We start from the raw sequence: 12743 nt of genomic DNA on the forward strand, positions 1-12743 counted from the left end.
CTAGTCGTGCAATTGCTGGGTCGTAGAGTAGTTCTATTTTTAGTTTTTTGAGGAAACTCCATACTGTTTTCCAGAGTGGCTGCACCAGCTTGCATTCCCACCAACAATGCAAAAGAGATCCTCTTTCTCCACATCCTCGCCGACATCTGTTGTTGCCTGAGTTGTTAATGTTAGCCATTCTGACGGGTGTAAGGTGGTATTTCATTGTGGTTTTGATTTGTATTTCCCTGATAATGAGTGATGTTGAGCATTTTTTCATGTGTCATTTGGCCATCTGGATGTCTTCCTTGGAGAAGTGTCTATTCATGTCTTTTGACCATTTCTTCACTGGATTATTTGTTTTTTGGGTGTTGAGTTTGATAAGTTCTTTATAGATTTTGGATACTAACCCTTTATCTGATATGTCATTTGCAAATATCTTTTCCCATTCTGTCGGTTGCCTTTTAGTTTTGCTGATTGTTTCCTTCGCTGTGCAGAAGCTTTTTATTTTGATGAGGTCCCAGTAGTTCATTTTTGCTTTTGTTTCCCTTGCCTCTGGACACGTGTTGAGTAAGAAGTTGCTGTGGGCAAGATCAAAGAGGTTTTTGCCTGCTTTCTCCTCGAGGATTTTGATGGCTTCCTGTCTTACATTGACATCTTTCATCCACTTTGAGTTTATTTTTGTGTATGGTGTAAGAAAGTGGTCCAGGTTCATTCTTCTGCATGTCGCTGTCCAGTTTTCCCAGAACCACTTGCTGAAGAGACTGTCTTTATTCCACTGGATATTCTTTCCTGCTTTGTCAGAGATTAGCTGGCCATATGTTTGTGGGTCCATTTCTGGGTTCTCTATTCTGTTCCATTGATCTGAGTGTCTGTTTTTGTGCCAGTACCATACTGTCTTGATGATTACAGCTTTGTAATATAGCTTGAAGTCTGGAATTATGATGCCTCCTGCTTTGGTTTTCTTTTTCAAGATGGCTTTGGCTATTCTAGGTCTTTTCTGGTTCCATACAAATTTTAGGGTTATTTGTAACCCACTGTTTCTCGAACTCATTAACCCAGGTACTATTTTTTCTTTAGGATATACCTGTTGTCATCTTCCAGATGTACAAACTTTTTCTGTAAAGGGCCGGATAGTAAACATTTCAGGCTTTGTGGGCCATATGATCTCTGTTGTAACTGCTCAGTCTGCTGTTAATGCAAATGCAGCCATTGATAGAAAATGAGTGGACATGGCTGGCTCCAATAAAATTTTATTTACAAAAATAGGTTGTGGGCCAGATTTGACTCATGTAGTTTGTAGGTTGCCGACCCCTGTTCTAGAACAAGCATCCTGCAGTACCTTCTTTGGGAGACGCTGTTTGAAGTGTTCAGGGAGTCCTAGATAGGGATTGAAATCTCACCTTCCAGAACGGTTGGTGTGAGTGGCAATGTCTTGTCGAGTGTGGTTCAGTGGTTGAGTGCCTTGCTTAGGGTATATGACTGTGAAGTGCCACGACAGAGATGGCACCTAGGCTTTAGACTATAAATTTTATTTATTCTTCACTGTTCTCTGCTACTTTGGAGTGAAAGCCCCAGGAAGGGGACAGAACACACTGAGTGACTGCTCTGTGTAATTGAAGTAATATGCACATAGGTACATGTGGGTGTGTGCATGCAAGTTGGTCTCAGTGTGATCATGGTCTTTGTATTATTAAGCATCAGTGTGGCTGATAGATAAGTTATCCATTTAGACGTCTTTGTTTGAAAACACCTAATGGGAGATGCTGAAGAAATTCACCGCTGTTATTTGAATTGAGGTCTGTGGTGATAAATCAGGAATATATTCAATGAATGTGCAAGAACTTATAAAACATGTAACATGTGCCCTTGCTTTAATGGAACTTTTGGTTGCAGGCAACAGAAACCAGCAGAAGCGGGTGGTAATGAAAATAGAGTTTGTTTAAAGATGCACAGTGTTCTGTGAAACCCAAGTGGGGAAACGCTGTTAGCCTCATGATGGCCAAGAACCGGGATCTGGGTTGTTAGGGATCCTGGGTGTGTTCTAGACATCAGCTGGTGTACTTTCTCTCATTTTGGCTTCTTTTTGCATATCTGCTTCACTCTTCCTGCTCTACTATTTCTTCTCTGGCTATTTTCTGATATTTCTACACGACAGGCAAACAATGGGTGCTGGCAGCTCCCAAGTTCATGTTTCATTTGGAGGTGAACACACGGAAAGACCATCTCTTGTTCATTCTCTTTTTTCATTGGTTTTCTTTTCTTCCTCCTTCCCTTCATTGTTGCTAGAGAAGGGACTCTGATTGGCCCAGCTTAGGTGGTCCCTGAACCAGTTGGTGTGGCCAGTGACATGGGGTTAACATCAGAACTGTGTCAGCCAGAATCCCACCCCTGTCGGTGGGCAGGCACTTTCCAAAGAAGAGGGTCTACCATAGCCCTGCCCTGGCTGGGCACTGAGCAGGTGCAAGGTGAAGTAGACTGTTTCTATCCACTGACATTTGTAGACTAGTTGGAAAGTAAAACATACATACTAGTGATGAGAGTGTCAGGTGTGCTAAATTGTTTCATTGAACAGTGAAGCAGGTAATGGTATAAATAAGGGACTAATTTTGCTGTTTGTACAGACGTTGAATGCAAAAAGAGAGGGAAGGCCTGTGTGGGCTCACATCACCAGAAAGGGCTTTAGGCAGTAAAGATATGTTCTCTGAAGATGGATGGGGAGCAAAAAATTCTGGCTAGGGAGATGGGCATGGACAAGGATATAGAATTATAGGTCTAAATGTAGTCAGGTCTTAACAAGAAGATTTCTTAAGAGGTGGGAGGTGGCTTTAGAGGGCAGTGGGATGCACACTCTGGGTAGTAGGAAGCATAGCTGGAGACGGCCCACTGTGGTCAGGTTAACTGTAGCAACAGGACACAGGAGGGGCTGTAACAGGAGGGGCTGGAAGCTAGAGCTATGCCCCCTTCGGGGAGGGGACTCCCAGCTCCACATGGGCAAGAGAAAGTCCAGGCTGGCAGGTGCAGGTCTACATAGGGGGGAGTGTTGGATATCTGGGCTGGGGGTACCCTGTGGTGCTCGCAACATAGGGCAAAAACCAGGTCCTGGCCATGGCAGTGGTTAAATCAGGGCAAGCTCCAGGCACTGGGTATTAGAGCGATACTGTTGCTGGAGGGTGGGACAAAGCAGGACTTGAGAGAATGCGGATTGGGGTACAGGACAGAAACCCCAGGAATCTGAAATGAGCCATGAGGCTGCAGCAAGCCTAACCATGAGAAGAATGGAGTTGCTTTGTCTTACTACAAACTATCCTTTTCCCTTTCCCTCATTACAGCCTTCCTGTGCTCCCTTCCCCTGCTCAGGACCTTGCAGCCTGTGATTGGCTAGTCATTTGGAGATCCATGACTGATGTGGCTTGAGCTCTCACCCCGTTTTAGGAACTTCTGCCTTGGAACAGAAGCTATAAACACCTCAGACCAAAAGAACGATGGTGCCTGGGATGTTAGGACAAAGACACTAAGTCCAATATCAGAGATTCCATCTGTGCCCCTTTGTGGAGAGAACTGTCATTTGGAGACAGAATGAGCAAACAGGATGCCTGCCGTCTGGCAGTGAGGAAGGTGAGGAAGCGTTAGCCCTGGATCTGAACACTTTTAGAGCAGCCGATGTGGGGCTGTCCCATAACAACTAGGCAGCATCTTTAGGGAAGAAAAAGCCCCCGGTGTAGGTACCGTCTGAGAGCCACTTAGCTTCAGAGGAGGCCTTGTCTTGCTGCTTGTTTGCAGCTCATGAAAGTGTGGTGGGAAACATGCAGGACTTGGAGTTGCAGGATCAGGAGTTGAATTCTTTTTTTTTTTTTTAATTTATTTTGAGAGAGAGTAAAAAGTACGAGTGGGGGAGGGGCAGAGGGGGGTGGTGGGGGGAGAGAGAGAATCCCAAGCAGGCTCTGCACTGCTAGTGCAGAGCTCAACTTGGGGCTCGAACCCACAAACCACGAGATCATGACCTGAGCTGAAGTTGGTCACTCAACTGACTGAGCCACCCAGGTGCCCCAGGATTTGAATTCTTGATGGGCCACTCCCCTCCCTGTGTGAAGATACTCAATCCTCCTGAGTATATAGAGGTCACAGTATCCACGGTGATAGCCTGTGTGCCTGTCTCTGCCACATGGTAGGTGCTCAGTACATAGGTGTCACATCTGAGTCTTCAGTCTTAGTTAGAAGCACAGAATTTGCCTGAATGCCCATGCTGGACTGGAATTCCTGACAGCCTTGAAGCTTCTGACTGGAACTTCCAGTAGCAAGGGACTGACCACCTCATAAAACAGACAATCCTGTTGTTGGAAACGTTTGTTAGAAAGAGCTTCCTTGAATAGAATTGCAAGGCACCTCTGTCTTTTGGAACAACTCAAAATAAGTCTAAGCTGGCTGATTCATGCATGGTAACATTTCCACTATTTGAAGACCAATCTTAAGTACTCCTAAGTCAAGGGTGGGAAATAGTTTATATCTAATGTATCATCTGTGCCCCTTTATGGAGAGAACTCTTGTTTAGAGTTGGTATGATCCCCAACTGAGTGCCAACTATGATGGATTGGTAGTGGCTGCTAGAGGGCTGTGTTGAGAAGGTTTCTGGGACTGTGCTCCAAGGTCGGTAGGAAAAAATAGCCAGTCTGCCATGGGCTCAGGTGTGGGCAGTGGTGACTTATGTACAAGGTATTTGTTTTCTCTGCTAAGCATTTTGATACTTAGATTCTTCTATTGTGCCCTAGATAACTTGTTCCCTGACCCTCTGGTCTCTTTTTCCTGCCACATTTCAGCTTATCAACATTTTAAAAGCCATCTGGCTGCCATTATCTTCCACCTAATTCATTTCTAGGGTGGATTTAACCAATCTGGCTAGCAGGGCTGAGGTCTCTCCTAGAGCAGTGTTTCTGGGAAATCTTCCCAAATAGATGAGGGCCAGTTTTGAGTCTGCAGGCCACTGATAAACCTTCCAAATTATTAATATCCCTTAAAATATGGAGACCAGGCTAAGCAGCGTCTTTCAGAAGTACTCTGAACAATATGGAGGCCAGCGTGACTAATAATACATCCCTTGATCCTGTTAATGCAGCTTAAAGGCTGCGTTAGCTTTCTCCCAGTGTTTGTAAAGCTGAAGCTCAGAGACTCTGCTCTTGACTCTGAGGTTGATGCGGGGGGGAGAGGGAGGTGGTGGGGGGGAAGGGCAAGGAGAGCCAGACCCAGCCAGGACAACATCTCCTCCTGTCCCTACTGTGCCAGCCCCCTGTGCTCTCCTCCTGTCCCATGTGGGTAATGACCACTGGCACAGGGCTCATTGAGGGAGGAAGAACTTCCACCGGGCTGGGGGACTGCCCTGCTTCCTTTTTTTCCCCCGCCATTGTACTTCTCTGTCTTATGCTAGCCCCCACCCGTCTCCTCCTTGTCTCTGTGACTCTCTTGGTGGTTTGGCTTCAACAAGGCTGGGGCCTGCAGCCAGCACAATGAGGTCCAAAGGCCCAGGTCTCCTTCTGTCATAGTGAGGTTGTCTGCTCTAAAGTTCCCCAGACCACTGTCAGTCTGTGTGTGAAGTGTCTCCCAGTCTGCAACAACGTGAAAAAAATAAGGACAATGCAGGGATTTTTCCCTTAAAGCTAACTGTATGTGATTAAAGACCTGCCTTATATTCTAAACATTGTTCTTCCTTTCTGATGTGTGTGTGTGTGTGTGTGTGTGTGTGTGTGTGTGTGTGTGTGAGAGAGAGAGAGAGAGAGAGAGAGAGAGAGACAGAGAGAGAGAGAGAGAGAGACAGACAGAGAGACAGAGAGAGAGAGAAATTATACTGTCTTGAACAATTGGGGTAGTTTTTCTCCCTAATAACTTTTGTAATATTGGCCACCCTTTGTAGACACCCCCTCATACTTTTTTGGGTGGTGGAGGTGGATTTTACTCGACTATGAAATCTGGTCTGAAAACTGCAGCCTCGTCCAAGGAGAGGCCCATCAGGACTCGATATGCTCCCTGGGATTGCAGAGGGAGGGGGTGGTCTGGAAGATGCAATCTGGTATCCCAGTGAGGCCACTGAGGCACAGGATTGGGGCATGGGTCACTTTTTAAAAAAAAAAATTTTTTTTTCAACGTTTTTATTTATTTTTGGGACAGAGAGAGACAGAGCATGAACGGGGGAGGGGCAGAGAGAGAGGGAGACACAGAATCGGAAACAGGCTCCAGGCTCCGAGCCATCAGCCCAGAGCCTGATGCGGGGCTCGAACTCACGGACCGCGAGGTCGTGACCTGGCTGAAGCCGGACGCTTAACCGACTGCGCCACCCAGGCGCCCCTAGGTCACTTTTATTAGTAGTTTAAATTTCCCACAGCTCAGTTTATTTTAAAAGCAGCATTGTTTGGGATTATGGATTTGGGAGACTCTGTTAATGAGTGCCTGCCTTGCCAGTTTTTAGCATGGTTCTGGCAAGTGACTTAGCCCCTCAGTGTCTCAGTTTCTTTGTCTGTTTAATCAGAACCGTGGTGTCCTTCTCCTAGGGCTGTTGTGAGAATGACAGTTCACGACATTGTTTAGCTGCAAGGAGCTATCAAATGTTGTCCTTTATTGGAGTCATTTCTGACAACGTTCAGCTAGTGCTTCTCAGGGCTTCTACTAGTCTGCGGACATTCAGGGTTTGAAGGGTGGTGGGGGACTCAGGGAAGCATCAGAGATGATGAGTGGGCGATCAGAGATGATGGGACTCAGGGAAGCGATCAGAGATGATCACAGGGCATGTGGGGCCAGGCGAGTCTTCTTTGAGTGGACTGTCCCATGCATTGTAGCTGTTAAGCATCCCTGGGTCCCTGCCCAGTAAATGCAGGCATCACTCCCCAGTTTTTGTAGCTTACCTCTATGAGTTCCGCATTCCCCTTGGGCTGGTTCTGTTTTAGGGCAGAGCCACTAGTTGGGCGCTCTGGAGTGGTCTGAGGCAGTTAAGTCGATGCAGTGTGGAAGAGAAGAGTCTTTAGAGAATGGCCCAGGGGGCTGATACTCCTAAACTGTGCCTGTTAATGCTTGGTATTCTGGTTTTCTTGGTGTTGGACAGAGAAAGAGCTTGGTGTCACAGAGGGAGCACAACACAGAGAGGCAGGAGATCTGTACTCAGGCTCCAACCTCGCTATTGCCTAGTTGGGGGACCTTGAGAAAATTTCTTCCCTTTGTGGGTCTCATCTGTAAAATGAAGGCTATGGAGAAAACAGTCTTCTATGGCTCCAGGCTTTATGGCTTCAGGCTCTGAAGGGAAATGGCTTAGATTTGAGTGAGGCCAAAGGAAGCACTTTCTACCTGTCATGCTCTGAAGAGGGGGAGTAGGCCTGACTGCTTACCTCTGTCTGGATTGGAAAAGATGAAATCTGATAGGGAGGCCGGGCCTGGAAGGACTGACCTACTGAAGTAGCTGCCTAGACCAGTTCTCGTTTTAAAAATTGTTTGTTTAAATTTAGCTCATTTTTTGAATATGTAATACAGACACATATAAAGCAGTCTAAATATAATGGGAAGTGTTCCCTCGCATCCACCCAGCTCCCCTGCCCCAAAGGCCACTTCAGTTTATCCTCCCAGGGATATTTCACTCTCAGTTTCTGTGACCCGAGACTGAGATGATAGTTTTAAACATGCCGTGGTTGTTATGCCTTTAGCTTTCTGGTTCTGAAGGGTGAGAAATTTGATCCTCCTGTAGCATGTGGTTAGTTTCCTACAATGAATTTTCCCCTATTAGTCATAGTTTCTTTTTGCCACTCTTGGGTAGAGATACAGCCTTTTTCATCTCTCTCCATTTTCCCCCACTCTCAAGTGCCCTGTCCTTCATTTGAATCAGGGAATTCCTCAAACACAGATCAAACTCGAGACAGGACATCTGGATGCCTTGCCTCTTCTCCCATCCATGGGTTTCAGAGGGAAACATTTTACGTAATTGTCTATTTTGATGATTTCCAAAATGGTGCCAAAGCCTTATATTCTTTTTTGTCTTGGAGCTTAACCCAATCCTGCAAGTAACTGCTTTGTTTCTCATCTGGTGTTGTAAAGTGTATGCCCAGAGAGTGGGAAGCACTGTTGGAGGTTAACTGTGTAGTAGGAGAACTCCAGACTCAGAAGGGGAAAACCTGGGTTTGAGTGCAAAATAAGTCTCTTTCTTGCTGTGTGATCTTTGGCAAACTGCTTGGCCTCTCTGAACCTGTTTCCTCATCTGTAAAATGAGGGTTGCGCTACCTGCCCTTTACAGCTGTTTTTAAGGTTATGTAGGGCAATGAATGTGAGTATACTTCGCAAACTGTTAAGAGCCTTACAATTGTAATTCTTTAAAAAAGTATATATTAAGTGTCTGTTGTGTTCTTGACACTAGAAATAGTGTGGGAAATGAGCTTATATTCTGCTGTGTGTGTGGTGGGTAGTGTAAGGGCATAAGGGAAAGCAGGGAGACTGGCAGTAAAAAAGTTGATAATCAGACAAATTTAGATAATGGTAATTATTACAAAGAAAATAAAACAGTAATGGAATAGAGATGGAGGGAAGGGGATTGAAGTTCTTGTTAAAAGAGCAGGAAAAGCCTCTCTAAGTTTACACCTAGATGTCATGTGAAAAGCTGGTAAGCTGACTCCAGGCCTAGGAAACAGCAAGTGCAAAGGCCCTGGGGCAGGAACAACAGCTTTGGAGAATTAAAAAAAAAAGAAAGAAAGAAAAAGGGAGAATGAACTGTAATAAAGTGGATATAGCAGAAACAAAGTGAGCATGATAGAGAATGTCACAAGAAGTGGGGGAGAGGGTGGCCAGAATAGGGTCATAAAGGGCCTTGTGGACCATGTTAAGAACTTGTATTTTATACTATGTGCAATGAGAGATTGTAAGCAGGGAGATGACATGCTCAATTTTCTCCTTTTGAAAGACCTTTCCTCCTGGAATGTGGAGAAGAGATTGTTGGTAGGCAAGGCAAGGCACTGAGGCGAGTTAGGAGCTATTGTAGCAGCCTAGGCACGCGATGATGCCTGCATACCGGAAAAAGCACAGCTAAAATCATCCTTGAGGTATTTGGCTATGAAGCTCATGTAACAGTTTTCATATGAAAAGGGTAGTCTCCTGGTGTGAAGTAGGATGTTCCCTCTTTTCCTTTTGCCCATCTGCTTTGCTCTCTCTTAGGAGTATGGAAGGCGTTGAAGTGGGCAGGGGTTCCTTTTCAGATGGTCCAGGGGTTGGGACTACATGGTCCTATAAGTAATCAGCAAATACTTACTGATTATAGGAAGATTTTTTGAGGCCTTTGGTTTTCACTTCAGGTCAGCCTTTACTGGGGACAAACAAGAAGCCTGGCAAGGCAGAGTCTACATGATTTGTACCGTCGATGGGCACAAGGAGCAGCAGTGATCACCAACACAGGGCCACCCAGATGGCAGTGCAGGCTGTCCCCTACACAAGGGTACCTGGCTGAGAGGTGGGTCTGCAACCCAGTCCACACTCTGCTCACCAAGCAATTTGCCCTGGTGTGGAGCTATTATCAGCAGGGAGAAAGTGCTGGCAGCAGGGCACCATCTGGTTTAGCAGTAGCCCTTCCCAAACTCTTAGGGTTTCTGCTTGGTGGCCTGTTTTCCAGAGTCTGTCTTCACCTTCTGTATTTGAGTCAGTCAGCATTTCCCTGAACAAACATTTATTGACCACCTACTGTGTACCAGTTACCGGGTTTCCATTAATGGGCAGACAGACACACTTCCTGCCCTCACGAAGCTTATAGTCTACTGGAGTTCACTCCATCTTTCTTTCTTTGTAATAGCTGGAGAGCTTCCTTTTGGGGAAGCCTGGGCTGATCTCAGTTCCTCCCAGTAACTCTGAGTCATGAGATGTTGGCACCTGACTTGGAGGCACCTCTTGGAGCTGGGCAACAATGACCACCAGCCACCATACACAGGCATCTCAGTCCAGATTTTCAGGGGGATGGGACCAGCGTGGCAATGGACTGTTATTAGTACGGCCCCTTCATTCACCTCTGATTAAGAGAAGCAAAAGAAAAAAAAGAAAAAAAAAGAGTGGCACGATGGTTTCCATTGGAAAAGGGAAAGATTTGTCCTTGAGACTCAGAGTCTTTTGAGTAGAGTTTAAGCTCTACTTAAAACATGTACACTATTCTGTATGTCTATTACACTTCAGTAAAAAGTTAAGAAAATAGTACAGTTTATAGAGCTGCCAGGGTCTGAGCTTAGAGAAATGAAAACAGGGAGGTGGGTCAGGTATATAGGTGAGGACTTCCTGGGGTCTCTGTATCTTGCTTGATAGGGTCCTCAGGCCCTTGACTTCATTCTTCAGCCTTTTTTTTTGTTGTTGTTGTTAAGTTTATTTTTCAGGTGGGGGAGGGGCAGACAGAGAGAGGGAAAGAGAGAATCACAAGCAGGCCCTGCAGCACTGTGCATGAGGAGCCCAGCGCCGGGCTGGATCTCACAAACCCTGAGATCGTGGCCTGAGCCGAAATCAAGAGTTGGGCGCTTAACCGACTGAGCCACCCAGGCACTCCTCATACTTCAGCTTAATGAATAATCAGATTATTTTTATCAGCCTTTGAGAAATCCTCCCCCCCCCCTTTATTTTTTTTGCCAGGCTAACTCAAAAGAAATTCCTTTATAAGCAAGGTATCCATAGATAGGTTAACACTGAGGGATGTACTTCTCCAGGGCATATTCATCTCCCCAGCTTTAAGGTGGCTGGCTGGGAAACAGAATTAGTCATTGTTTGGGGAGCTTGGAATGAGAGAAAGGCAGAGATGGGTGGTTTTCAGATTTTTTTTTTTTTTCCAGGCTGCGGTGGAGCCAGGAGAATGAGAGATCCCATACATCTTGTGACCAGATGTGGCATTTGTAACTGGGACTCAGCAGTATCAACAAAACTGAGTCAATTTAAAACACACCACTGCTTTACTTACGTATTTAATTTTTACATTATATTTTTTTAGGTTACAAAAGTAATGCCCATTTCCCCCTAATGTCTTATTTTTAATTTTAGTTGAATTGAATTTATTTTTATTTAAAAATTTTTTTAAAATTATTATTATTATTTATATTTATTTTTTATTTATTTATTTTATTTTTATTTATTTTTTAATTAAAAAAAATTTTTTTTTCAACATTTATTTATTTTTGGGACAGAGAGAGACAGAGCATGAACGGGGGAGGGGCAGAGAGAGAGGGAGACACAGAATCGGAAACAGGCTCCAGGCTCTGAGCCATCAGCCCAGAGCCTGACGCGGGGCTCGAACTCATGACCGCGAGATCGTGACCTGGCTGAAGTCGGACGCTTAACCGACTGCGCCACCCAGGTGCCCCTATTTTTTAATTTTTAAAAAATTAAAAAAATTTTAATATATTTATTTTTATTTTATTTTATTTTTTTACCCCCTAATGTTTTATTAAGAAAATGTTCAAACATCTAGCAAAAATACCTAATTTAAAAAAATCATATATATATATATATGAAGTACACCATAAAGAAAGTAAAGTGTTCTTATAATCCTACCTCCTGGAGAGAACACTACTGTTACCGGTTTCCTATAGATTCCTCCGGAATTATTTTCTGTGTGTATACTAACATATATTATGATTGCCTTAACAATCATTTAATATTATTCATACTATTTCATCTCTTTTAAAAATATTTAAGTTTTGGGGTGCCTGGGTGTCTCAGTTGGTTGAGCATCCGACTTCGGCTCAGCTCGTGATCTCGCTGTCTGTGAGTTCGAGCCCCATGTCGGGCTTTGTCCTGACAGCTCAGAGCCTGGAGCCTGCTTTGGATTCTGTGTCTCCCTCTCTCTCTGCCCCTCCCCTGCTCATGCTCTGTTTCTCTCTCTGTCAAAAATAAATAAGCATTTAAAAAAATGAAAAAAAATATTTAAGTTTTTCTTGGGCATCCTTGCATGTGAGAATTTATTGATTTATCTCATTCTTTTTCTTTTTAATGTTTATTTCTGAGAGAGACAGAGCATGAGCCAGGGAGAGGCAGAGAGAGAGGGAGAGAGAGAATCCCAAGCAGGCACAGAGACTGATGAGGATCTCACAAACCTCGAGATCATGACCTGAGCCAAAATCAGGAGTTGGATGCTTAACCGACTGAGCCACCCAGATGCCCCTGTTTCATTCTTTTTTTTTTTTTTTTTAATTTTTTTAATCTTATTTATTTTTGAGAGAGAGACAGAGTGTGAGCAGGGGAGGGGCAGAGAGAGAGGGAGACACAGAATCTGAAGCAAGCTTCAGGCCCTGAGCTGTCAGCACACAGCCCAACATGGGGCTTGAACTCATGAACTGTGAGATCATGACCTGAGCTGAAGTCGGACACTCAACTGACTAAGCCACCCTGGTACCCCTGTCTCATTATTTCTGAAAAAATAGTTTTACTGACGTATAAATTATGTACCATAAAATTCACCTGTTTTAATTCATTGACCTGTATAATTTGTTGACTTTTTAGTAAATTTTCAGAATTGTGCAACTAACACTGTAATCCAATTTTAGAACATTTCTTTCACCCCCTAAAATATTCCTTGTGCCCATTTGCAGTCACTCCCTGTCCTCATCTCTGTCACCAGGCAACCACTAATCTATTTTTTGTCTCTATAGATTTGCCTTTTATGGGCTTGCATATAAACAGAATAAAAAAAAATATTTTTCTGTGTGTAGCTCCTCTTAACAAACAAAATGTTTCTGAGGTTCATTCACATGACAGACCTTTGTTCCTTTTCAACAGTATTACAT

At 44.4% G+C, this 12743-nt stretch overlaps 1 protein-coding gene and 1 long non-coding RNA gene across 9 annotated transcripts in view; both read left to right on the forward strand.

Annotated features, from left to right (window-relative positions):
* SRGAP3 (SLIT-ROBO Rho GTPase activating protein 3) overlaps positions 1 to 12743 on the forward strand; it is a 255609-nt gene that overhangs the window by 28604 nt on the left and 214262 nt on the right. The gene's annotated exons all lie outside the window — the stretch shown is intronic.
* Positions 5219 to 10013, forward strand: LOC121041307 (uncharacterized). The gene is made up of 2 exons (XR_005795660.1): positions 5219 to 6081; positions 6320 to 10013. It is a non-coding gene; the product is annotated as an uncharacterized LOC121041307 (long non-coding RNA).

This window comes from Herpailurus yagouaroundi, unplaced genomic scaffold (genome assembly GCF_014898765.1).
Source record: "Herpailurus yagouaroundi ecotype Mexico unplaced genomic scaffold, PumYag 183, whole genome shotgun sequence".
NCBI lineage: Eukaryota > Metazoa > Chordata > Mammalia > Carnivora > Felidae > Herpailurus > Herpailurus yagouaroundi.